General features: G+C 37.6%; 1 long non-coding RNA gene across 1 annotated transcript in view; it reads left to right on the top strand.

The window, feature by feature from the left end:
- LOC142408664 (uncharacterized) overlaps positions 1 to 25,911 on the top strand; it is a 61,163-nt gene that overhangs the window by 21,301 nt on the left and 13,951 nt on the right. The gene's annotated exons all lie outside the window — the stretch shown is intronic.

The following is a 25,911-nucleotide window of genomic DNA, read 5'->3' on the forward strand; positions in this document are numbered from 1 at the left end:
CCCTGGTTAACCTCTTTAGTTCCTCTGAGGATTCTACCTGCTTTTCCAGACGTACCAAGTATAAAGGTTGTCTTCTATGATGATTCCTGGTCTCAGTCAATACATCTGATTAAAATGACACTGTTAACTTGAAATTTAAATTTCAAGGAAAACAGGATATATTTTATAAATACAGATGGGGTATTTTTACAAATACCTCCTAGAATCAGGAGTTACACTGATTACACTAATGAATTTCTTTGTTTGTTTGCTCACTTTACATACATATGAAAGCCTTTTTTATGTTGTGCCTTCAGTAGTAATGACATACACATACAGATTTTGTGTATGGCCACTAATCATGCTTCCCTGGCTTGCAATTTTAGCAAAGGAATTAAAAAGTACCAAGTAAGAAGTGGATATTTTAGATGAGAAGGAAGACATAATTTCTTGATATGTTTGATGATTACTTCAGACCCACCAAGCAAAGGTAGAGGCAACAAATTGTCAGTGGCTAAGTGAGGAAAAGAATGTATGGTCAGAAATTTAAGATTTTTAATGGAGTTACTTTAAAAAGTACTAATAGGGCAACATGCCTTTACACAAAGAAGAAAGTACTCACCAGTAGACAAATATCCTTCTGCAGTTTGTTCATCATTTAAAAACAAGGTCCTACTTTTACAACTGAACATAAAATATGTAGTGCCTTTTTAGTCATTCAAACAATCAGGAAAATAATGAGGAAAAAAAACTTTTGGAGATATGAGGATATATACTGGCCATAGAGAAGACAATGAGACCATGCCAATTTTTGTAGGTTGATATATGTTGCTGTACCTAAAATAAATTGCAGACTCATCCTTAAGATATGCTCCATCCCATCTTCCTTTGTCGGTGTGGGAATTGTCTGTGTACCCTGGGCTTCGCTTGTCACTTAACATATCTCTAGGGTAGGGCTCTGAGTTATTAGACTCAGAAACTGAGAGTTTATATCCTCATGACATCCTGGTTACTGACAGTACACATATTTCTTCAAATGTCGTTCATCAGAAGTTTCCTAGGCACATACCATTTGAAGCAGTGGGAGTTTGAATGCTGTTTGGCCAGATGGTACGTGAGGCTCCATTTTTTTCCCCCCACCTTGCTAGCATATCAAATAATGCTGACCTTAGCTCAATCATCATTCTCCACAGCCCAGGAGACAGAAATGCTTGAGCTCTGTGGCTGGTCAGCTGGACAAACCACCTCAAAGCTTACTAATAAACAGAATCACTATGAAAAGAAGTGCTAGAAGACACTATTAGAAGGCAGAATCAAAAATACATATTGATATATGCTACGAGTTAGGGAAAGAAATTTAGCTTTCTGGCTCTGTAATTCATGCTTCCCAAAATGTCTGAGACATAAAAAAGCTCATCAATCTTGAGAGGAAAACCAAAACAAATCCAAAACCAACACATCATCAAGTATTTTGTTAGGGTTGCCAAAACAGAAAACATTTTGATGGGGATAATAATAAAGAATGGTAGGATGCAAATGGAATGCAAGTGACAGATGTGAGATTTAAAGACTTTGAGCCTGCACTTTAAACCAAAGGTAGAAAGCATAAGCATATCTGGCATTCAGTTTAAGTGCTCTCTGAACCTGTCACCGCCCTCGCTGGTCAGAAGGGTGGAGGTGGGGAGGAGAGAAAGTGTAGGACATGTGTGCATTTATTCAAATCTAATTTACAGTACCAGTGCTGGCTCTTCATCTCTGTGTCAGCTTTGAACAGGTTCAATTCTGATAAAGATTAGTTATCTCAAAGTATTTCCTTTCACACATTCAGGTTTGTGGTGTCACAAAATGAACCACTAAGTCACTGATCTTTTCAGCATTTATGATACTTGCACTAAAATCAGAAATAAGTGACTAACTTAGTGAATCCTTTAAGGGTGGATTCCTGCATAGTTCTTGGAATGAAAAATGAGTAAAAATGGTTTTCAAAGTGTATATCACCTCTCAGTCAGAATGGAGGCAAGCATTAATAATTTCTGAATATATATCTTTATTCATGAAACAGTCAAAACAAAAAGAAGGGCCTTGCATGAATGTGTATTTGCAAAAATATAATGGAGGGATTGATCACAGAAAAAACAGTTTTGAATATACAGATTTGCAGGCTTGTTAATTTTTTACCAAAAAATTCAACACAGCCCTTGTATCTTTCAGGTCAAATAATGGATTTTTGAATGTGCTCAATTCTCCCTTGGTTCAGCAGAGTTGCTGAATGATTCTTTTATAAAGCATTCACCATCTCATTATTTGAGGCTCACCATCAGTAGGTTAAACCTGATCTAGTACACATCTATCTCTTAGCCAGGATCTAATTAAAAACACAATGCTTTTAAGTAGAACCAAATTAAATATGAAGGTTCAGGTAAAAAGAAGATACAGTAAAATACAACTTTTTTTTTAATATGAGTCCTTTGTGGGAAGGAACTCTCATCCTTTTGTTTGCTTTTAAACAAATTAAAATGTAATTCAAATTTTCTTATGGTGTACACATTGTACTTGTCTTCGTCTTCCATCCCACAGAAGACATTTGTCCCAGAGTGTTACTTTTGTTGAGGATTTTTAGTGTACCTCGTATTTGGATTTCCAGAGTGATTTCTCAGCAAATTCAGCATTCTGCCAATATATAACAGTTCTCTGAACTGAGATCTAGGATTTACAGCGTACATACTATCAGGATCCTCGGAAGGAATTTCTACATAACTAATGATGTCTTACTGCTGGCATAGCTCTCAGAGTTATTGTTGCAATGTTGTGTACCTTGAAGAAAGTACTTTGCGCTGTTTACACAGTCTAACCTTTAGGAAGATTTATCCCATCACAACCTATGTCAGTTTTATCCTGTAACCACTTTCATAGTTTCAGTCTTTGACAAGCCTACAGAAGCATTCCTGGGTCACTTTATGCATTTAATTTCAAAATCTTCAGGAGTTTATTACTTATTAAAGTTATTCCACCTGTTTTCATTGAATTGTTGAAATATGGGCACAAGCAGGTCTGGGTCAAACCTTTAGAGCTGAACTTTGTTAATTTTGAGTCTGTATTCAGTGTGATTACACAGTGATAGCCTACCACTTGTGTGTTGTAGCCATTTGTTTTCTGTCCAGTACCAAATAATTCGAGAGCGCTGTGTGATATTTACTGTGGAAGGCAAAGCCAAGTAAATTTATTGGTAGACAGTTCAGTGGAGACAGGGATTGATTCTTGGATACCACAGTGCTGTCTGCAGCTCTCTGAAGTAAATCCCATGCAGGCAATCCATACGCTTGTCACAGGGGATGGCGCCTTAGTGGCGCGATGGCAGGTGGCACTACTGTCCTGTGGTGACAAGATGCTACACGGCAGGTGAGAAGGAAGAAACTTGATTCAAAAGCAATGCAGAAATCCAAGAGGTTGCTTTTTTGAGCAAGCGACTGCTCTAATGTCCTTTGGTGTAGTTTTATAGGGAGAGTGAATGCATGACAGCTGGTGTAGTTTTAAGTTGTTGAGCAAGACTGAATGCTAATAATAATCTCCTGTACTGAGAGATAAGCCAGGAGGTTGCGGCAAGCATTTTGTTTTGCAAAGATTTGTTACAATCTCGTAGTAAATCTGTGTTTACAACATTCTTTTGCTTGACATTCTTCAAGAAAGTGAGGAAACACATTGAAACAATGTTCACCTTGGGAAAGGTGCGGCTCTGCTTCCATAACCTAGGGCCCAGGGTGAAAAATCACATTTCCCAAAAAAGTTATACAGGGTTTGTGTGCCTAAATGTGCCTAGGAAATGCATACCTAGCACAAACTGAGAGAGCAGAGCAGGAGAGGCATTTGGTAACTGAATGAAATTACAACAGATTGAATTTTAATCAGGGAGCAGGCAACTACATGGGAATAGGTTGTTCCTTTCCATTATCTTTGGTTAGAGAATTTCTCCTGCCCTGTTTTGAAGCAGGGCATTTTTAGGGTTGATGGAACACCTGAGTGTAGTTACAGGTACTGCTATTTCACTTCATTCATTTTCACTGAAGGCAGCTGTGACTGACCAATAAACCCCTATAACGGAAGAAGGCTCAGAGGAGCTGGGTAAGGGCAGTGTGCCCATGAAGCTCAGGGAATAATGCAGGATGTGACTGACCACAGCTGTTGCAAAGAAAGCTGATTTTATCTCAACACAAAGGGGACCCAGGGTGGCCTTTGTTTTAGATAAACAGCTATCAACAGTTGAGTGGATGAACTGGTGGTGTAAATGTTTATACCTGAGTTCATTAAAAGGGTGTGAATGTCTCTCTGAGTTAGCCAGACCAGCATGAGCAGAGTGAATATGTGGCTCAGCCCAACATTGGGTATAAAAACTAACCAAATGGCAAAATAATTTGGAAGAGAGCAATGGGCTTGAGCTGGTGTCAACCCATGTATTCCTTCCTGGTGAGTGGGGATGCCCAGCATTGTAACAGTGAGCATATCATAGAGACCAGTCTTGGGGATCACATTGGTGTTACATTTGTATTGTGTTTTCAGTATATTTTGTATTACTCTGCTAGATTGAAAATCCCGTGTAAAATCACTTATCTTTAAATAAGTAAATTTGATACTAAACATTACACCCTCCATGGGCAGAATGTCTAAAAGAATCTGGTCAGAGAGCATTGGACTCTGACAGCACAGCTAGCTTTGAGTCTGTGGCCATTTCCGTTTTGCTTGCACATCTTTTTGTCCCTAAGCTCTGAAAAGCATAGGGAAATTAATAATACGATCTCATGACTTTTCTTCCCTGTGCCTTAAGGTGGTCACTACAGGAATGTTAAGTCATTCCCCTGTTGAGATTTTCTTGCTTCATGTTTATTTTTAAAAATACATTTAATTCTTCCAAATATCCACCAGAAGATCCTGAACATCAAGTGAAATTTATGTGAAAGAAAAAAAGGTACCTACATAGAGAAGAAATAAACCTTTAAACACCCTCCAGTGAATGAAATGTCCAACAGAGTTCTGAGTAATTCAAGCAACAGCTCCCCATCGATCAGGATGAATTATTAGGAGGGCCATAGCACTGGTACCATCATCAGATTCCAACAGCTTTGAGGCAGCAATCACATTACAATAACTCCTTCTGAAGATTAGTTGAAAATATTTTACAGGGCTAGAGAGCACATCATAAATCAAAGTGAATAAAAACCTGCAGAATAACTACAGCTTCCTCTGCAAAATAGAAAACACGAGGTGGCAACTGCTGTGAGACAGAGCATCAAAAATTACTGTGATGAACATCTTAAAAAAAAAAGGGGGGGGGGAACCCCAATGTATGCTTTTATCAGAAGCCACCCTAGATAGAAACAAGGTAAAAAACATTACTGATGTGCCTAAGAAGAGCAGTAGTAAACTGCGACAAAAATCAGTACAGAGCATGTTGTGCACCTTAAGCACTAGACTGCTATAGAATAAAGACAAAAGAATTCAGAACAGTGGCTTAAGGGGTGAGGGGAGGAAGGCTAGGATTGCACTGCCATCGTCTTTCCCTTTCTTAAGAAATAGTTTGACAATTAAAGTCGTTATTGTTTAATTGTAGTTCAGCACTTCTAGGTTATAATTTATAATGTTAACAATTATATTCCAGCCTTTCATCTACAGACTGAATAAGTTTCTTTGATTTGTAAAAAGCAGGCTCTTTTAAAGTTAAACTTTTCTGGTCAGTACTCTAAATGTTAATTCAGCTTTAGTCTGCTGAAATTGGCTTTATCAGTGAAACTTTTTAGAAGAGGAAAATCTACTAAAATACCCAAATTCTCCTGTATGTCCTTAATCATTAAGCTATTTTAAGACCCACACCAGCTTATGTTAAAGAGTCAGGGACTATTTCTATTTTCTGGGAGGAAGGCAGATCAGGCCCTTATTGCTTTCTCTGATCCTGGGTTTAAAATGTCTGAGTTTCCCTCTGTAGGAAAGTCACATTTTAATTATTTATCTGTAACCAGCTACTGTATACTTAATACTAAAATTCAAGGCATTATTCTCTCTCCAGACTAAAACCAAGTATGGTCTGTGTCTGCCTTCTTCAAGTAAAGTGATTCAGAGTTTTGCTGGAGTACAAAATAACTAATTGACATAGGTGCTGAAATACAAAACTCCTAAAGTCAGGAAGATGGTGAGACATGGGAGGAAAAAAAATAAAAGATCTAAGATTCATGCTTACATCAACTTTGTGATCCTGAATTTCACACTTAAAATAAACATTATGTTGCTGTTTTCTGTGAGCAGAAATTACACTTCATGGCAAAGCTAAATCTGCAGCAGTGAAAGTTGTGTTGTGGTTGTCTTGGTGATGTCAGAGGAAGAGTTAGGGGTACATTCACTGAATATCATTTCTCTAAACACAATGCTCTCCAACCCACCTACACAAGTAAAACAAAACTGTGATTCAGAAGTAACAGAAATCTTTTTGAAAGTTGAGAAGAGCAGGGACATTTTTGGATCACGTAACATTCTTACTACTAGGACTTTAGCCAAACCTCATGGTTAGTGTCAATGGAGGTCTTTTTATTGATTTCAGGGAGCTTTGGGTCATGCCCTTAATGAGCAAAACTGTTTTACACCTTGCTGAGGAAAGAAACGAGAGCTTGTTGGTGGACAGTGGAGGGTCTCGAAGTGGTCAAAAGGCTGGAGTACTTGCCCTGTGAGGAGAAGCTGAGGGAATTGGACTTATCCTGGAGAAGAGACAGCTTTGGGAGGACCCAACAGCTGCTCTGCAGTACCTATGGGAAGAGCATCAAGAACATGGAGCCAGGCTCTTTAGTGAGGTGCATGAAGGATGAAAGGCAACAGTCAAAAAACAAAGTGGGGAATGTTCTGGCCAGATGTGAAGAAGGCATTTTTTACTGTGAGGATAACCAAGCAGTAGAAGAAGTTGCCTGAAGAGGTTGTGGAGTCTCTGTCCGCAAAGATTTTAGAAACTGAACTGGGCAAATCTCTAACCACCTTGGTCTGAATTCAGTGTTGACCTGTTTTGATAAGGAGGTTGGGCTAGATGACCTACCAACCCTCCATTCTGTAATTCTATAATTTTTTCAAAGCCAAAATCTAACAGGAATTTCTCCAATAACATTTAAAAAACAAATAAATATTATCAAACACCCATTGGTCTCAGTGACATGGGATTGAGTGATAAAGAAACTTGCATTATGCTCTGGGGGTCAATCCTGTAGGGTGTACACCAATTCCGGACATATACTTTGAAGAATTCTAAACTTTTTGCAGGATCAGACACAAAACTTGACATTTGTGTCAGTGATCACTGGTGTCCTCTGTACATAATGGGAATATTTGAGTTAGCATGTTGGCAAGAATTGTGTACATTGTCAGTATAAAACCACTATGAACTTAATGTGCAATTTATTTATACATTTTCATTTCCCAAAAGGGAAACTATCGAAGGTATAATGAGCGTGGAGCCTAAGAGATTTGACTATTAGGAGTGACAGACTTTGATACTTGCACAGAAAATAAAGTTGTTGTCTATGGATATTAAGTGAGCCTAACTATAATCTCTGTATGGAAGCTACAGCAAGCCAGTTTATCTTTACCAGTCATAAATAGATCACATTAAAAAGATTCCTTCCCTAAATAGGTTTTATTTATAATAATCTAGGGTGTATCCCATAGTAAGTAAGGCATTCACTATTTCACCGTATCTGAATGTAGTTACACCTTTCCAAAGGGACATTAGCATACATTGAAACTGCAGAGCTGAACTTCTAAGTATCTGGAACCAGATCAGAGTCAGTGCAGACAGCTCATTATTCAGCTCTTTCATGGTAAATATAGTCATTCATTAAAAAAAAAGCGGGGCGGGGGGGATATCTAAATATTGCCTTAAGGAAATACTGATCTAAAAAGCATACAGAAGAAATATGAGCTAGGTCCTCAGTTGGTGTAAATGTACTAACTTTTGTCAAAGTCAGTAAAGCTTTGTTTTACACAAGATGATGGTTAAACTTAGATAATCTCCTAACTCCTCTCTTACCCAGATATCCTTCAAATATCCTCATTACTAATAACTGCATGTTCCCATGATCTTCATAATAAACCTTGTGAAAATTCATGCATTATTCTGTGGCTTTTCCCATATTTGCATATGTTTAGATATATTAATTAGGTACAGTGGACAGGATACAGTAACACTAAACTTTTCCTTCAAGTTGTCTGCACTCAAAAATATCCATCCTTACAAGTGCATACATAGGTGTTTTGCTGGCCAAACAATGTCACATTCAGTTCCTCAGTTTGGGTGCAAGAATGTGGATTTTGTGGATATTAGGACAGTGTATTGTTTTGAAATACATTGTTTTGTGATACAAGTTGTTCTGTGAGCACTGCAGCCAGTAACAACTGGTTTCTTCCAGATTCTTTTGACTCTGTGTTCCTACTTACTTCCTCCAGCCACAACAGCAGCAGTTAATTTCCCCTCCTTGTTCCTTGAATCTCCATCTACATTCACAATCCATCAGGTCCTTTCCAAGCCAACCACTGTCTAAGTAAAAGATGGTTTGTCCTGTGGCTGAGTCCGAAGTATGCATGTACTGCTTGGCTAATGCTAGGCCAATAGAATAAATGACTGTTGAGTTTAAGCTGCTGTATTTTTTTAACTGGAAAAAAAATTTGGTTCTCTCACCTCCACTGAGCAGTGTTTTCACAAAACTTCAGAAGAGATTGCCATTCCTCTGCCAAATATGATAGAAATTCACTATCAAGTTCAAAGTTACTGGTAGGGACAGATGAATGGACAGATACACAGAAATAAAGCCAAATGTTCTGAAGAAATCAGGGGGAAAATGCCTGGTATGGTCACTGAACATGAAAAATTCCACAATTTAAAAGACTGTTTTAATTTTGTTATCTGGATTCTAGCATTCCTCATCGCATACACACCATTTTGCTGGAGCAATCTTTGTAAGCGTAGTATACAGCATGGCAGGGCTTTCTGGATTAGAAAGGAAATGCCTTCAAAGAGCAGCTGAGGAAAGTTATTTCCAAGAGCAATTTCGCCTTTTTATGGGTTAGTTTAGACCACATGCTGTATGTGAGCATGGAGAAATGGTTTTCATACCATCTTTCTTCTGCAGCATCCTAACGAAAAGTGTATCTATTATTCAGAAGGAAGAAAATCAACAATATTTTACTTTTTCCCCACAAAGTATCGAAGCACCTAAAGGTAAGGCAAACAAATTTCCAGAGGTGATTGAGTGATTTTTGACTTTAAGGATTTTAATCCTCTTTCTGACGTCAAGATACCCTCATCTACAAAAACACAGATCTGTTTCCACAGAGGTGGTCCAGGCGGGCACTTTATACATGGGTGTGTTTGCACATGTGCATTTAACTCTTTTGAAAGGAACTGATTCCAAAACAGCTGTGCAGACAGAACAGGTTTATGTGGTGTTAGTGGAATGAATCAAAACAACAAAAGAGATTGGAAAGGGACTGTAAAATTTGTAATGAGTCTGAAAAATGATACTTGCACTCTACCCTCCTTCTGTGCGAGAGCAAGGAAGTTACAGCTTTTCCTGACCAAAGCCATAAGCAGTTCAACAAAAGTATCAGTAAAAGCTGAGGCTGCTTTTATCAAATTATGATGTGTAAAGTTCAGGCAATTCAGTCTTGTGATGGAAAAAGCGATCTAAAGTATGAACAACCTTCTAATAATATTTGTTCAGTAAGTCATTCTGCTGATAACAAACAATCAGACTCCTTAGTCTGAATGTTTCCCATAGGGAATATCTACTAAAATAAAATGCTTACTTTATTAGCTAACTACATCCTATGAGCTAGCTATACTTTTGCAAAGATATCCTTTGTGTGCAACTTTACTGAATAAAAATTTTGTAAGAGTTTTGATTTACTGTGACTTTATTGTATGTGTTACACTTCATTTGAATAATATATGATACAGTAATGGAAGGGGTACTTTTAAACATAGAAAATTCTTTCTCCAAAGCCTCCCATCTTTCCCTGTATATGTATTTTAGAGAGATCACAGATGTCATCTTATCTAATTTCTGGCAGTTTTACCTCTGTGGTACTGTGGGGAGCCATTCTCTGTATGTAATCTCTGATAATGATGTCGCTCCGCATTGCTGAATGTGGCAGAACTGCTGCTGTTAACATTTTGTACATCTCATTCTTGATCTTGGGGGACTCCATCCTATCCAGTTGTTCATATATAACACATGTAATTACTAATATGTGTAACATAAAATATAAAAGAGATAATCTTAAAGAACCAAATTTTGAAATGAATACTTCCAATTCTTTTTTCATGTTTCTTATGCTTCTGAATTGATGATATATCAATGTTTTGGGATTCCTTGAAAAATATCTTTAAGTCTAAAGTGTGCTTTTAAGACTTGTTCTCAGTCTAAGGTTGTGTTTAAGAAGAGTAGACAAGAAATTGTGACAGCCTCACCACTCAGTCCTGCGTAAGCCCTGCTTTCTTGCTTGTGATTTGCTAGAAGGAGTGACTTTTCTGCTGTTTTGTTGCTGAGTCTCATCTGAGAAAACTGTCACTGCTCCATGACCAACTTTATCTTGAGGAACTAGCAGACATTCAGGGGAGAACGTCTCCATGGGCTCTGCACTACATGTCCCCATTCTGTCTGGATGCCTCAGCAGGGAAATCTGCTCCACTGGTTAGGATCCAGTGAGCTAGTTCATACAAACCCCTAATTTCTCTCCTTTCCTGTCCCACAACACATGGAAATGGGAATAAAGAATAAAAATTTACCCAGCCTGAGAATCCATCACAATACTTTTCGGAGAAAGCCTGTAATCAGGTTTTGATGTCTTTCCTGAGACTGATATGCACCCCATTGTCTACAGTTGCTTCTCTGCTCTCTTCTGTGATTATGGAAAAAAAAAGAGGCTAATCAGTGTTTAGAAGCAGAGCTTCTTACATGTTTAGAAGCAGAGCAGTCCTTAGTGAACATAATTATCAGTATGCCAGGTGCAGAAAGTAATTTCATATTTTGTTGTCATGAAATAATAACTGTAGTAGCTTTCAGAATGGAAATTTAAATTTGCAGTATGAACTTTTATTTTCTTGAAGAGTGCTAATGAAACCATTTAATATATTGCTATAATTTGTTGATGGGGAACAATAATTTATAGCTTTTCCTGTGTTATGGCCCTTGTAGAGATAGTATTTCTTTGCTTTAAAATATTTTTCACATTGTGAACAAAATAAAATGTTCATAAATGATAAAGCTATTCAGTTACTTTATGCAGTTACAGACTGCCTTATGAAAATATAAACCCACCAAACTAGTGCCATGAATCGGTATGTTCTGAACAACTCACATTTTTATTTTCAATACAATTAGGTGATAGTATGCAATTTTGTGTCTTGTGTAACAGCTAAGTGCGAGTATAGAAAACCCACAAACGGAGTCTCACAAAGAGATAAAAGACAAATTATTTTGTCTTGAAAAGTCTAAAATTATGAGACAGAAACTGATAATTCTTTATATTTTAATCTTCATTTCAGACACTTCATATATACTGTAAGCAACCCCAGAATTAGACCCAAATCACAAATAAATTAACTTCACCTGAGACTAATTTCTACCAGTGGAGGGAAATGGGTCCCAATATGTACAATGACAACTCAAGAGCAATGAAAATTTTGAAAGATTTCAGAGAACAGATCATTATACTCACATAATCTCCACAATACATTTTGATACAAGTCTTCAGGTTCTGTTGAGATGAAAATAGTAGCTTTCCTAGAATAATACTAAGAGTTCAGTAAACGAAATTGTTATAGTTAACTCTTATTCTGTTTTGGAGAATTGAGAGAAACCATCCGATCAAACCGATAACAAGTACATTAGGCTCCAAGGTAACAATGAAGCAGGAACACTGCTTGGTACTGTATGTCCTTGGGTTTTATAGATTCACTGTATACTTAGTCATTAATCATATATGAATAAGTATGATTATAACGTAAGTAAACAGAGTCATTAGCACGACACCCTCTGTTCTACTGTGTTGATTTTAAGAATCAGAATTCAGCTAGTCACAGAATGAAATGCTTACCTACAGAAAGTGCTTGTGTTAATGATTTACTTTTCAGATTGGGTCTGGTCTAGTTCCTTTTTTCCTTGTGCTGAAATAGGTCAGCTCATCACTTGTTCTAATAACTATTTGTAGCTGGCATGCATAGGAAGATGCCTTATAGCCCTTACATATTACCTGGAGTAATGAGGGCAGGTCCTTGGGCCTCAGTGGAACCATGTAGGTGAGGGTGTCCCTTGATGTTTTCATACAAGTTACAATTTGCCAAATCCTGCAAAGAGCTGATAAAAAAATCTTGTACCATTTATTCTATTAGAAGACTTACACAGAATTCGAACTATCCAACTGACAACAAACCCAAGTTTTTCATAGCTAATACCATGTATTTCTTCTGTTAATGATAACTATTATTGTGATAAACCATTAAGAAAATACAAAGTTTTTTCAAAAAGAGTAGGAATATAAAATACAGGTGCAGAATCAGTCTGTCTATTCTCTAGTACAACTTGAATGGAAGGCATAGGCTACCGTTATCCTGATTGGGTACCAGTATAGAGAGATAATTTTTCTGCAATAGTTGGACAGGAATAGTAGCTCAAAATGTGAATTAAATGACTTCAAATTTTCTTGGTTTTCTTAATGTAACCATCACATGCTTTGTAGCACTTATTAAAAGCTGGATTTTCTTACAATTTAGGAAGACTTTGGAAAGAATGAAAAAAGTACTTTATTTTGCAGCTTTAATATCTTAGCAACTCTTCTAATAATTAAAAACTGTCTCTGGGCTTGTATGAACTCATCAGTATTGATTTGAGTACAAGCTTTTGCATATCAGCCTGTGTTACGCATAAGGACTACATGTGTGTCCTTAGAAACAGTCAGAAGAGTTTCACAGAGAAGCATATGTGTGTGAAACATGGGCTTCAGACTGGCATGTCTTTGCTTTCTCTTTTTTCATTAGGGCTGTGGTAGATTATTTTTCTTTATTATAATCGTACCAAGTATTTAATTTAATCTCTGTATCTCAAGTACTCTTCAAGGATGGCTGGGGAATATAGTCTCACTGTACAGCTAAGCAAAATGATCCATAGAGAATCTGGTCTGACCAGTTGGAAGATGGCACATGCGAGATGCTGAAGGTGGTACCTAGAGTATGATCCAGTCTCCTGGCAATACATGTTTTAAAGCAGTGATAAGAATATAAGAACATTTTAAGCCTCTCTTTTTCAGACTCTAATTTTACATGCATTTCCTTGTTGTGATTAAAATGTAATACAGTTAATCTTCAGTACAACACAAAATGGATTAAGTTTACAGGATTACAACAATGTTTTAGTCTGCTTGTCTCAAAACCTTCAGTGGTCAGGAACCATAGGGTGTAAATAAGTAGACAAAAACTGTTGTTTTGTATAATACTAATACCTGGCATATAATGTGAGGAAAGCACTTAACTAATTATTGAACTAGATTCTGGTTTTAATGAATCTTTCTGAGAAAAGCCATGAGAGAGTCTAGAGAAAATGGGAGAGAAAGTGTTCAACAGAAGAGGAGGTTTCAACCTCCTTTTCCCTGTGAATGTTCTTTGGCTGTCCTTTCCTGCCATCTCTCCTGCAAGGCAAGGGTCAGGGCTTATGACAAGGAAATGCAAAATATATTTGCCCATGTAATGCTCAGCAAAATGGATCCAATGTTTGTGTACCAGAGTGAACATGTTGAACCTAATCTCACCTTTACATTTTCTTCAAGACTCAGTAGGTCAGAGGTGTGAATCATTTCTAGGGGAGGAGCTTATCCTGTCTTTTGGGGGGAACCCAAAGAAGTTGTGTTGCAAGTGGTTTTGGCAATCTCACATTTAAAAAAAATATGGACTACTTGGAAAGACTGCAGAAGAGAACAGAAATAATTACTTATACAGAAAGACAGGATACACTCAGTCTGTTTAGACTAAAGAAAAGTGAAGGAGACCTTAACAGTTCAAGAAAATAAAAGCTGTTGCAAGAGGAAGTGAAAAAAATAATTTGTCCTCCTGTTCACAGTGGACTGGACAGATGAAAGGCTCTTTTTCTGTTTCTCCCTGTCCTGGTTTCAGCTGAGACAGAGTTAATTTTCTTCGTAGCGGCTGGTATGGGGCTATGTTTTGGATTTGTGCTGAAGACAGTGTTGATAATACAGAGATGTTTTAGTTGCTGCTGTACTAGTCAAGGACTTTTCAGCTTCCCGTGCTCTGCCAGGTGCAGAAGAAGCTGGGAGGGGACACAGCCAGGATAGTTGATCCAAACTGACCAAAGGGCTATTCCATACCACATGACGTCATGCTCAGTATATTAAGCTGGGGAAGAAGAAGGAAGGGGGGACATTTGGAGTGATGGCGTTTGTCTTCCCAAGTAACCGTTACGCGTGATGGAGCCCTGCTTTCCTGGAGATGGCTGCACACCTGCCTGACCATGGGAAGTAGCGAAGGAATTCCTTGCTTTGCTTTGCTTGCGTGCGCGGCTTTTGCTTTCCCTATTAAACTGTTTTTATCTCAACCCTCAAGTTTTCTTACTTTTGCTCTTCCGATTCTCTCCCCCATCCCACCGAGGGGGAGTGAGCGAGCGGCTGCGTGGTGCTTAGTTGCCGGCTGGGGCTAAACCACGACACTCCCTCTATTTAATCTTCGCAATTCTCACCCAGTTATAGGGTGAGGTTTTTGTTACTGTTCTGGGCACCTGGTTGGTTTTCTTCCTCTTTTGTCTTGCTAAAAAGTTTACTGTTTCTGTTCCTTCTTAATTTTCTCCTCTCTCACTTTGTTACCTGTCTCCCTTTTTGGAGAGACTGAATTATTTTGTGTAGGAGCGAGGAGGGGTCACTTCATCTTCTTCAGATCCTCCCAGACAATGGAATTTCTCACCTGTGCTAAAGGTTCTTCCTCAAACTTCCCCTCTCCTGCTCATTGATGTGCTTAGGCTTAGACATTGCAACTGATAATTTCCATGTTGTTCTAATGGAAACCTTGAGGAAAAATAATGAGACATAATTAATTTCTAATTAGAGATCCATATAATTCTAAAAAAGAATGGTTTAATTAAAGTGAGAAGTAAAAATGATTTAATATGAAATGATTCTATTTATTTTCCCTGAAAATGAGGTTCTAGCATATCAGTTACATATAAATTAAAACCAAAATTCACATTATTGGTATAATAAGCTTCAGGTATTGCTCTGGAGTATCTTCAGATAATCGAAATGTGAAGGCTAACAAACACATTTGTACCGCTGTTTTTGTCCTATATTGCAACAGTGGCAAGCAGTAATGTGTTCAAAGCATAGGACTTTTTACTCTGTGCTGCTGAGCATGCAGTTTATGTGGTGGAAAGAAAATCTGAAAATAACTGGAGCTGGTGGAATTGCTAGCCTTCACCAGAGTAGAGAATGTGTGAGCACACAACAGAGGTCAAGAAGTAAGGGTGGAAAGGTAATCTCTAGCTCTACTGTAATAGTAACAGTCTTGGGTGTTTGAAAAATGTGGCAATGGGATGTAGGAGCTTGCATTCATGTGTATAATCTTACCATGATTAAATGAAGTATATGGTGGTAAATACCTTAACACAATGAATCACTGTAGGATCTATGAGTCAAATTTAACTTTTGCAACTCCTAAGTCCATATTTATATTGCAAAAGAAATGTGGGCACTTATCTACCTGTCAATTCCCCTTAGGGTTGCCAGGGCCAAGTTCTGCCCTTTTTCTGAGAAGAGCTCCGAGCATGATATGTGTATGCAGGAGGCAATACCAAATACTGTGAGGACTGTGGATCTGGTAATCTATACCTTGGAAGGGCGGCCGCCAGCTGCCATTTGGGATATAGCCAGTGACAGAAGGCTGACCACATGAAGCGATGGAGGCTTTTAAAGTAGAGAATAGGGTTTGAACGAGACAGTGGGTAATGAAAGGCATAGTGGGCATAGCTTTCTAGAAACAGCAGAAGCATTATTACGTAGTAAGTGTAAAATTCTCTTTTCATCATTGTGTCAATATAATTTAGAATTGCAGTTTCCAGTGGTTCATCAGCAGAAGGTGGTGAAAAAAGTCTTGGGCCTACAGAGCACTTCTCAGTTCTGAGTGTTACTGATTTGGATACGGGGAATTATGCTAGGCTCACACTGATGTTTTTGCATTTCTGGAAGTGCCGTAGCTCAGAGTCCTATACTGTTAAGTACTCCTAAGTAGTATAATAATTGTAGTGAAGCAGTAGTTGCCCAGGGTTCTATTTTGGCAACACCTAATAGATTATTTGTTAAAATATTTGCATACTGGCCACCCATAACAACACACTTGTGGCAAAGCTCTAATCCTCCAAATTACCAACTTCACCACTATTGGAGGTGCCTTCATTTTTAAGTATCAGTTTAGAGGTTATTTAAAGTTAGAGGAGATGCAGAACCCCTTCCTTTAGTTTCTCCAAGTGCTTACTGTTTCCCACAAAAAATAACGGGCTTTTTCCACAATACAAACCATAAAGCTCCACAGTGCACATTTCGTGACATCCTTTTGTGCCACCACAAGCCGTGAGGTGGCCACAAGTCTCCCAAGCTGGAGGGTAGAGCCAACACCATTGCAGCCACCATTTGCAGTTTTGGCAGTCCCCCAGAGGGAGCTGCTGAAAGCAGAAGTCCAGTGGATCGTCTCTCTTTCCACTTCCCTTTTCCTTCCTCCCAACCTGCCATGCCAATACAGAGATAAGGCCAACAAGCATGTTCAGCTCTTCTTTGAATCTCAGGTGATGTGCTACAGGGAAGATTTATTTGGAAGGAGTTAGGGATTGCACAAGCAGCTTCTTAGGCAATATTTATTCTCTGGGGCAGATGTGCTCTCTAGCACCCCTGGTCATCCTAGTTCCCTGATTATACGTACTGGGCGGATACCCATTTAAAGTAGACATAAGGGCTGAAGGAGCAAAACGTGCTTGATTTTTGTTCCATTATGAAGCTGGGGTGTGATAAAGATGCTTACCTCTACCTGGGAGCTGGGCATGGCCACGAGAATTTGAGAGATGTCAATGTCACATGGGCTTAGCTGCCTAAAGTGGTAACCAGGTAGCTAAGCCTTTTTGTAGATTGAGGCTCTGAAGTTTATTGAGTAATTCACAAGTTAGAGTTTGGAAAGTCCAATGTTTTTTATTTTAAACATATTTTCATATACAAAAGATCTTGTGTGGTATTACAGAACTAGCCATGTGAAGCTGGGAAGGGAAAGGAATTGAAGGAAAGTTAAGGAACTGAAAAGAGACTCTAGATTTTTGTGACCTGTAAACCCGGAGAGGATCTAGGTGACTTCTCTTGAGACAAGCATAGTTTGTCTAAAAAAGAACAATCTTGCAGCATATCAAAACCACAGATCCCTGATTTAAGAGAAAGTACTAAAATTAATAAAGAAGAATAATTTAAAGAAATTTCACACACACTTAAAATAATTTGTTTCTATGAGAAGCAGTTAAAGACTTTGTGGGTGTGATGAAAGGATTGGCAGGTTCTAGCAGTCTGTGTGCAGTAGGTTGCAGTTCTGGTAGATGAGATCCACCTCTAGCTCTACTGCCTCACAAGCCCCCCCATTTGATCCCTCAGATGTTTTCTTTCTATCATCTGCTCCTTTCAAATGTGCAAGCTTCATTTAATCTACTGTTAGTCAAGGGAGAGTGAACATGAATATATACAATTGTCACTGTATTTGAGATTTTAGACTTTTCTGAACAGAGATTTTGTTTTTAATGGGATGAATATAGAAATTTCTTTTGTGATTTTTATCTTACACTACAGACTCTTTCTGCCACTGTCATTGCATTCATGTACAGCCTTTTTATAGCTCTTTCATGTTTAACCTGTTTAGGTTACGTTTAAAACTATGGTAGATAGGTGCCCCTGGGTTCCTAGGGTTCTGATCACTTGGTTTGGGGAACTGCTTGGAGCACGCTCTTCTCAACAAGAAGTCTTGGCTTCTTCCCATGGAAGTGAAAGGGTTAAATCCCTGACAGTCCCTGACTAAGACATAGACTTGCATTTTTTTTAGTTTATCCTTGTTCTCTTTTGTTCTCTTCCCCTGCAAAGATAGTTTTGGTTACCTGCTGAGCAGAGTTGATGGTGGAACATCTCCTGTGACTTCTTACCTGATAGGACTAAGCAGGCCTTGAGCAAGCTCGTTAGGCTTCCTAATTAAATCACTGATAAGAGGAACTTAGGACAATTGTGCCAAAGATAAGCACCAAAGAACTAGCTTAAATCGACCCCCTTGTAACATTCCAAGGCTGAAGGACTGATGAGCTAACTCAATGACTATATATGGACAAAGGAAGCACAAAGTTCAACTAGTGGACAACGTGAGGAAGACTATGGAAGACCACCGGGAGGGTGAAAAGACCCTAACCCCAATTTTACTGCGCATGCTTGGACTATGTAAATGAATTCCGGGAACTCATCACCATAAAACTGCCCTTTTCAAGAAATCTGATGAATATGTATGATTTTTCTGTATATGAACTGATGTGTTGTGCTAACCTGGCGGAGCACTTGTGGCAGAGCGATCCCCAGTGCTGCCCAGCGCTGCAATAAAGAATACCTGCTTAATAGTCATCCCGACTATTGAGTTCTGATTTCGGCTTTTCACGGCAACAGAAGAATATATCATTTTTATATATTATTTAGATGTATTGCTTACATATGTTTCCTAATTTGATGCTGTGTTCTCCTATAAAGTTATTCTTGTTTTATGGCACAGGGCTAGTGTTTGCGGGTAACTTGTGTGTTTTAAGGGTGTGAAAACTGTTTCTACAAATTTGTATTTAGGAATGCAAGCAGTTGATGTCAATTCATTTTAAGGAAGATTTCTCGCTCTTTGGATCTCACTTCTGCTGACAAGTTTACATGTGTTTCTAAAATTCCTATAACTGTTTTCCTGAACCTTGAGAAAGTATTAAAGCAAACATCTGTACGCATGTGGTATTTTTAACACCTGTGTTAATGAAGGACTCAACATTTACATTCTCAAAGCTTGGTAGCTAAATGAAAAATAACTGTACGTTTCCAGCCAAGAAAATCTTTTCATTAAAAACCTATTAAAGCTGTATAAAGGTATTCCAGCAGAACTTCTGACACTTTTGGAATGGTTGTATTTGAATCACTATGGATGCATTTTTTAAAGTTTCACGGTTTAAATACAAAATTGGAATTAATGCAATAAAAAAAAATTAACAATGACAGTGGCTAACCTAATACTGCAAGGAAAATCACATTATTTCAAAATATTTTTCTCTAACTACCATGGAAGGAATTTTTCACTGTAATAAAACTTCCCAATTATTTGCTTAAAAAAAAAGGAAAAGCAGGCAGCCAAGCATAATTAATACTGTTAACATGTAACTTTAATGGCAATGTGTAAATGCCAGTAGGATGAGTATCTATCTGACCTTGGTATTGTCTTCCTACAGACATTTAACTTTCTCTATGTGTGCCTTTCTGGGAAGCAGATTGTCTATGCCAAACAAGCAAAATACATATTTCTTGAGTCTCAGTTATTACCATGGCAACTGGTAATTGGTATTAAGAATTATTTCACTTATAAACTGAACTGATTTTTATCCTTGTTCACAGAAGATGTTTTGTTTACAGAAGTTAGTTTAAAATGTTTAGTCATGGATAGCACAGTAAGCTGTGCAATGCAGATGAGGGGAAATGTCATTGTAATTGTTTTTATGACTTTAAGTACAATACACATTTGTCAAACAAATGCATAGCACTTATATTGCCTCAAAGGGGTATACAATAAAACCATTCTGCTTTGTGTAATTTATTATTCCTTTATTTGGAAGTTGGCTGCCTTTTTTTTTTTCATTTGATAGTTTATGTCTAATCTTGTTTCCTTTGTTTATCTCTCAACTATTTTATTTCCCAAGATTACAGTAAAACTGAGCAAAAGATTAATGAGTGAAAAGGGTAGACATTCAAATGAGCAAATTAAAGGCAAGGTCTTTTTCCCAACCATAGTTATTTACAGATTGTATCTCATGCTGAGCTGTATTCTGCATATTTTACCACTGCTTAGTAAATTATCCTGAAACTTGGGAAAGTTTTTATCAACTTCAGGCTTTGTTGAATATGAAGCTTAAAGGATCATTTGCTTGAGTAGAAATGGTGTGATTAAGTTCATAAATCCCTTTTCCTATCAATGTCTTGCTTCAGAGAAGTATCTACTAACTGTTCATGTCTGTAGCACCTTATACTCAATGACTATATTTAACATTTTGATTTATTGTATGCTGTTCCCAGAAAACTAATATTATTTTCTTATTTTTCCAAATGAAGGAAATAGTGATTAAGTGATTTGTGTACTGTCACCTAGGAAGCCGGTAGCAGAGCTGGTAGCAGGTGTCAAGGCTTTCAGACCTTTTAGTAGAACTGCCCTCCTACAGTTAGCACAGATTCCCATTTACAGGAAGAGTCTCAGAAATGCTGGTCTAGTGAAAACTATCTTGTACAGTGATGGGTTGACTGAAGTATATCCCGTTAAGGCTATCTCAGGGGAGTGAGACTACTGATCAGGCATAAATACCACATAGTCTGATTGGTGTAAACTAGACTAGCTTTGATTTGCTTCTGAGTGGGAGGGCTTATTAACTCAGGCTGAACATAGTGCCAACAGCTCTGTACTGCTTTTTGGACGTGTGGTTATACATAGCCACTTTGGGTACGTGCTACGTTGGGGATCTCTGTGCCACGTTCTGTTGTGTGATGTGCCCAGCTTTCTTGCTTTTTTCTTGTCTAGCCGTGGTTCAAATGATTGTCTGCTGTCCATTTGAGTAGGTGTGCACATGTCTACACTTAAGTCCTATGGTGGCATCTCTCTGAATTACACTTCATGTATGCTAATGTAAACAGCAGAATACATGGAAAGTTGTCAAAAATAAGATTGCCGTGGAAATGGAAATGAACTATATTGTGCAAAAGCAGATGAAAGAACTTGCATAGGAATTTAAAGAGAAGTTTAGTAAACAGCGCTGTACTTTGAGGCATAAGGAGCCCTTGCAAGGGTCCATATAAAAAAAGGCATCGCGTGTGCTTCTTTCACCCTTAAAATGTATGAAAATGCTTTCTTTTAACTTTGCCCTAGGAGTTCTTCTCTTAGCAATTTCCCTCTAGTCATTTCTCTTTGATAGCTCAGAAGGCTAAAGTAATTAGCATTTATAGGAAAAAAACTATGCTTTAAATATGGTCACCATAGGAAAGAAATATTTGTATGAACTAAGACAGATCTCTGCTGACCTAGAAAAACTGGCTGTAGTCCAGCACTATATGAACTATTTCTTTATTTTGACATTTTTAATGAATGTTACGCTATTCAAAGGGTGGTTGGGCAGGAGAATTAGGATGTTTTGTGGAAAGAATTAATTTATGCCTAGGGCAAATGTAAACTTACAGAATATAGTGGATCTAGGATATATTCAGGAAGTTACGTGGTGAGGTAGTGGAAATACGGGTGAGTGGAAATGAGTCCTCCTAGGAGTCGTTTTCTTACACTTAAGCAGAATTGTTCTGAATACTACTTAAAACATTCTCCTGGATGTTTTGCATAGTGTTCAAAAATGCCTTCTTTTATTAATTTCAACAAAATCCACTTTTGCTAGAGAGCCATAACAGAGGAAAAAGGTATTCCTTTGAGAAAATACACACAGAAAAGAAGAAAAAATAGGAAGGTGCCATAAACCACATAATTATCCCAGCAGTAAGATTCCTAAAGCTGCTGCCTAAAATATTATTGCAAAATGAAAAAGAAACAGTCACCAAATTTCTTCACTACTAATTTGTGTAGATGGCAGCAATGTTTCATAGCATTTTTGGTACAATGGTGTTCCAGTTTAAAATTAATACGGTCCTCTGGAAATACAGCTATATAAGGATAAACTCTCAGTTCTGATTAACACAGTATTTTATTACTAACTTTATTAGTTTCATGGCAGATAACTCATATAGGCATGTAATTTATCTGATAACAGTTTCAAAATAAATCAGATAATTATATATATAGTATTTATTGCAAACACTTCAAGGATTTGATACGTTTTATGCAGAACATTTAAGGATTAACTTTATCTATACAATCAAATGCTCACTATCCTCCCATAGACAGCACATGACTTTTTAAATTAAATGTATATAAATAAAATAGGAACTATTGTGAATTTAGACAATTTGTTAAGCCCAGCTGTGTTTGGAAGATGTAGCTCTAACTTTCTACATAGATGCCTTGTTTAAATATTATAAATCTTGTCATGTGTTGTGAGTTATACCAAAACCAGCATATACAATGAATCAGTGGTTATAGACCACTGATTTACACAGATGCTTGTAGAAAACATAATGAATGTATGATTTCTTGTATGCTAAGCTGTCAAATTACAGTGCTGTTTCCATTATGCAAGCACTTGATCTTGCAGGGGATGGAACATTTCTCTACTGCATGCTTGTACTGATAATGGATGTTGCTCATCTCCCATGCAAGCTCTCAGAAAGAAGCAAAGTGGCTGTGGGTGTGTACGTGGGGCAACTACAATTTATCTGGAGAGCATAGCTTATTTGTGAGCTTTTGTTTCTCGTGAGGAACTTTTCTGTTGTTATGACATGCTTAAATCCGTTAGCACGTCTCCCACCATAAAGACAGAAATACAATTAGCAAGTTGTTTACAGCAGAGCTGCAACTGCTGTGACTAAAGTGTTATTGATAGAATGAATCAACTTCTGTGAGAATTGTTTTCCAAAGATGAGTTCAATAAAGGTTTGATATGATGCTATAACTTACCCTTGATTAGGTAAAATGTAAGGCTCAATATTACTGCTTCACTGTCAAATTACTTCACATAAAAGTGACATGATATTTTGCCTACATTATTCCAGACAGTTAAGCCTGTTCTTACCACTTTTAATCCTGAGCAGTTCCCCTAGCCTTAGAGGCTAGAAGCCACTTGATGCTAAGCACTGTTGAAATTTCATTTATTTGGATGCCTGAATCTGAAGCAAGGAATGATAATAACTTCAATACTTAAGGTAGAACAATTTTCTGCTTGGGAGCGAAGTCAAAAGGACGTAAGTGAAATATGATGAAAATTGGTGTGTGCAGCAGAAGAAAGAGTAAAATTAATGCTGCCTCTTTAATAACCTAGCGCCAGTTGTCTGTTGTTTAAAATCTTTGCCAATGCTGATAGTCACAACTCATGCATAAACAAGAGCTGATTTTATCTGGCTTGTGCATTTTGTGTGTATGTGTGTTCTCCTTGTTACCCTAGTAACTGGAGTAAGGTTGGCACTAACATATGCACTTTCATGTGAAAAAATAATATTATTTATGTCTACTATGCCTAAGAAGGAAGGCTTAGAGACATAGCCAATAACATAAGCCTAACTTCCCAAAGTTAGCCATAAAAAGTAAGAATAATCTTAAACTCCTCCCCAGTGTTGAGAACATGGCTCTTTTCTGTGATTATCTGAGGTTATGATTTCTCTATTTTGGTCATCATTTTCAGCATTGTGAGAAAGAATTGATAAAACCCCAAAAGGGACTTTGGTATGCCTGGTTTATGTTCTTGGATATGCAATCAATGGGCTGAGGCCCTGTGGGAAAGTTAACCTACCTGTCTGTGCCTCCATCTTCCCTCTATAAGTGGGTATAATGGTACCTTTTATAAAGTTACTTAGATGCTGTTCATGAAAACCATTAAGAACTGGTATGGACATATGGCTTTATCTTGTATGCAATATATTACCCTGCGAACATAAATAACTTACAAAGCAGGAGGTAGGAAAGACTACATTAGGCTGAAAATAAACAGTATGAGCTTGATTTCCAATATCTCCTTGGCAAGGAAGATATGAGTCCTGTTTCTTTTATTGTTAAGAAGCAAATGAAACTCCATTTATGTTTGATCTGATCTCCATATCGAAAGATCACCATTAATTTTTGCACACATTCAAAGGCAATGTAGCCTCCAGTCTACAGAATTTATGTACATCCAAACAAAATTTTTATTGTCCTCTGTATGTAGAATCTTATTTTTAAGCCTGAGAATGTATACAGCTATACAGGTTTTTCATTGTGTAGAAACTTGCACAACTTGGATTACACTTCCTTCTCATTCTTTCCAAGGTCTTTACATTTACCAAAATGTCTTATATGTTCTTGCAGTATTTAGGTATTCAGATGAACATCTCTCCACATAGAGGAGCCATTACTGCATGATGCTGGGAAACCCATTTGTCAGATCTATTTAATCAGTATTTTATAGCTGTTTATAGCTGATTTTGTATACACTTACTCTCTTTTAAGGATTTTTTTTTTTTAAATACACAAATCCTTTTGTTTATGTATCAACAAGAGACCTACCCAGTAATGCTGTCTTTGCCTTTTGTTGATGTTGTGCAAAATCTCTTATGTTCCCATCAGTAACCTCAGTACCATTCAGTCCAAGTTCTACAAAATCTGTCATCAAAACTGTAGTCAGTGAATCTTTTTTGTCTATTCTGCTTTTTTCTCCTTTCTATTGCTTACTGCTTCAAAATGTTGTACAGATGACTCATGTAAACATTGCAGCCATTTGCCTTGAATACTATAGTCTGTGTTTTTGATTCAATATCCATGCTCTGACATTTTCCTCATCACCAACTGATTGAAGATTCCACAGAAGAGGCTATAATTTGAATAGAGCCTTGTGTTTACACTCGTGATAGCTGTTTGTCTTTGAACCTTAATGATCCAAAACTTTGATTACAGATGTTTCCATGTTTCTCTGGCCCTAACATATGTAAGAGTCATGCACTAACTTCCCTTGGCAAAGTACAAAAGCCAGGCAGGACAAAAAGGAGTGTCTTCGTATCCCTCAAGAATATTCCTGCTTTTCACCATACAGTGGCATTAGTCATTCCAGTCGATGATAAAACAAATTGTGAGAAGACTGTGAGCCTCTGCACCCTTGTGCCAGTGGCTAATATATAGTTGAAGGTGATAGTAATGAGTGTGGTGTCGCAAATTAAAAAAAAAGTGGAATACACTTCACTAAAAAGAGAGAAGCAACAGTATGGTTTATTGAAGTAAAATAATAACTTGACAGAGTTCAATGAATTCGGTGGATTTAACAAAGTTTAACAGGGTTTTATCAAGATTGAATAAGTTTGTCGTGAATAGGATTTTTTACACGGCTCTGGTTTAGCAGCAATTTAAGATTTATTAATATTTTGAGATCGATCACAAGATTAGGTTGTGTAATTCTTAACACTTAATCATCAGCCAATTTAATAGAGAGATTCAGTGCAATTTATTACAATCAAGATAGCGACTTAGTTAAAGATTTGAGAACGGCAAGGTTCACCTAAGACTTACAGCAGCGTTTCCTAAATCAAATTGCACATGCACACAGACAGAGGTTAAATCAAATCACACACACTTAAACAGACAAACAGGCAGACAAACAGTTCTAAATCAAATTGTACACACACACAGAGGTTAACCTATGATTAAAATTTCCCTTTCCGTGAGTGTCATGAATTACTCACTTTTATGTGCCAGCATTTGTCAATGGATGATCGCCAAACCTCACCAAATCAGGCCTTTGAATCCTCGTGAAATTGGGCCTTTAAATCCTTGAAAAATTGTCAATGGACCATCTTTGAATCCTTGCAAAATTTACCCTGCGAGACATCCTAGTCCAGGGGGAGATGCTGGGTCACAGCCCACTGTGATCCCGGAGAGCTCAAGGGGTCTCACTTTGGATCACTATTTATAGGATTGCGAGATGGTTGACTTTGGTCAGTGTTTTC

This window comes from Mycteria americana, chromosome 4 (assembly GCF_035582795.1).
Source record: "Mycteria americana isolate JAX WOST 10 ecotype Jacksonville Zoo and Gardens chromosome 4, USCA_MyAme_1.0, whole genome shotgun sequence".
Classification (NCBI taxonomy): domain Eukaryota; kingdom Metazoa; phylum Chordata; class Aves; order Ciconiiformes; family Ciconiidae; genus Mycteria; species Mycteria americana.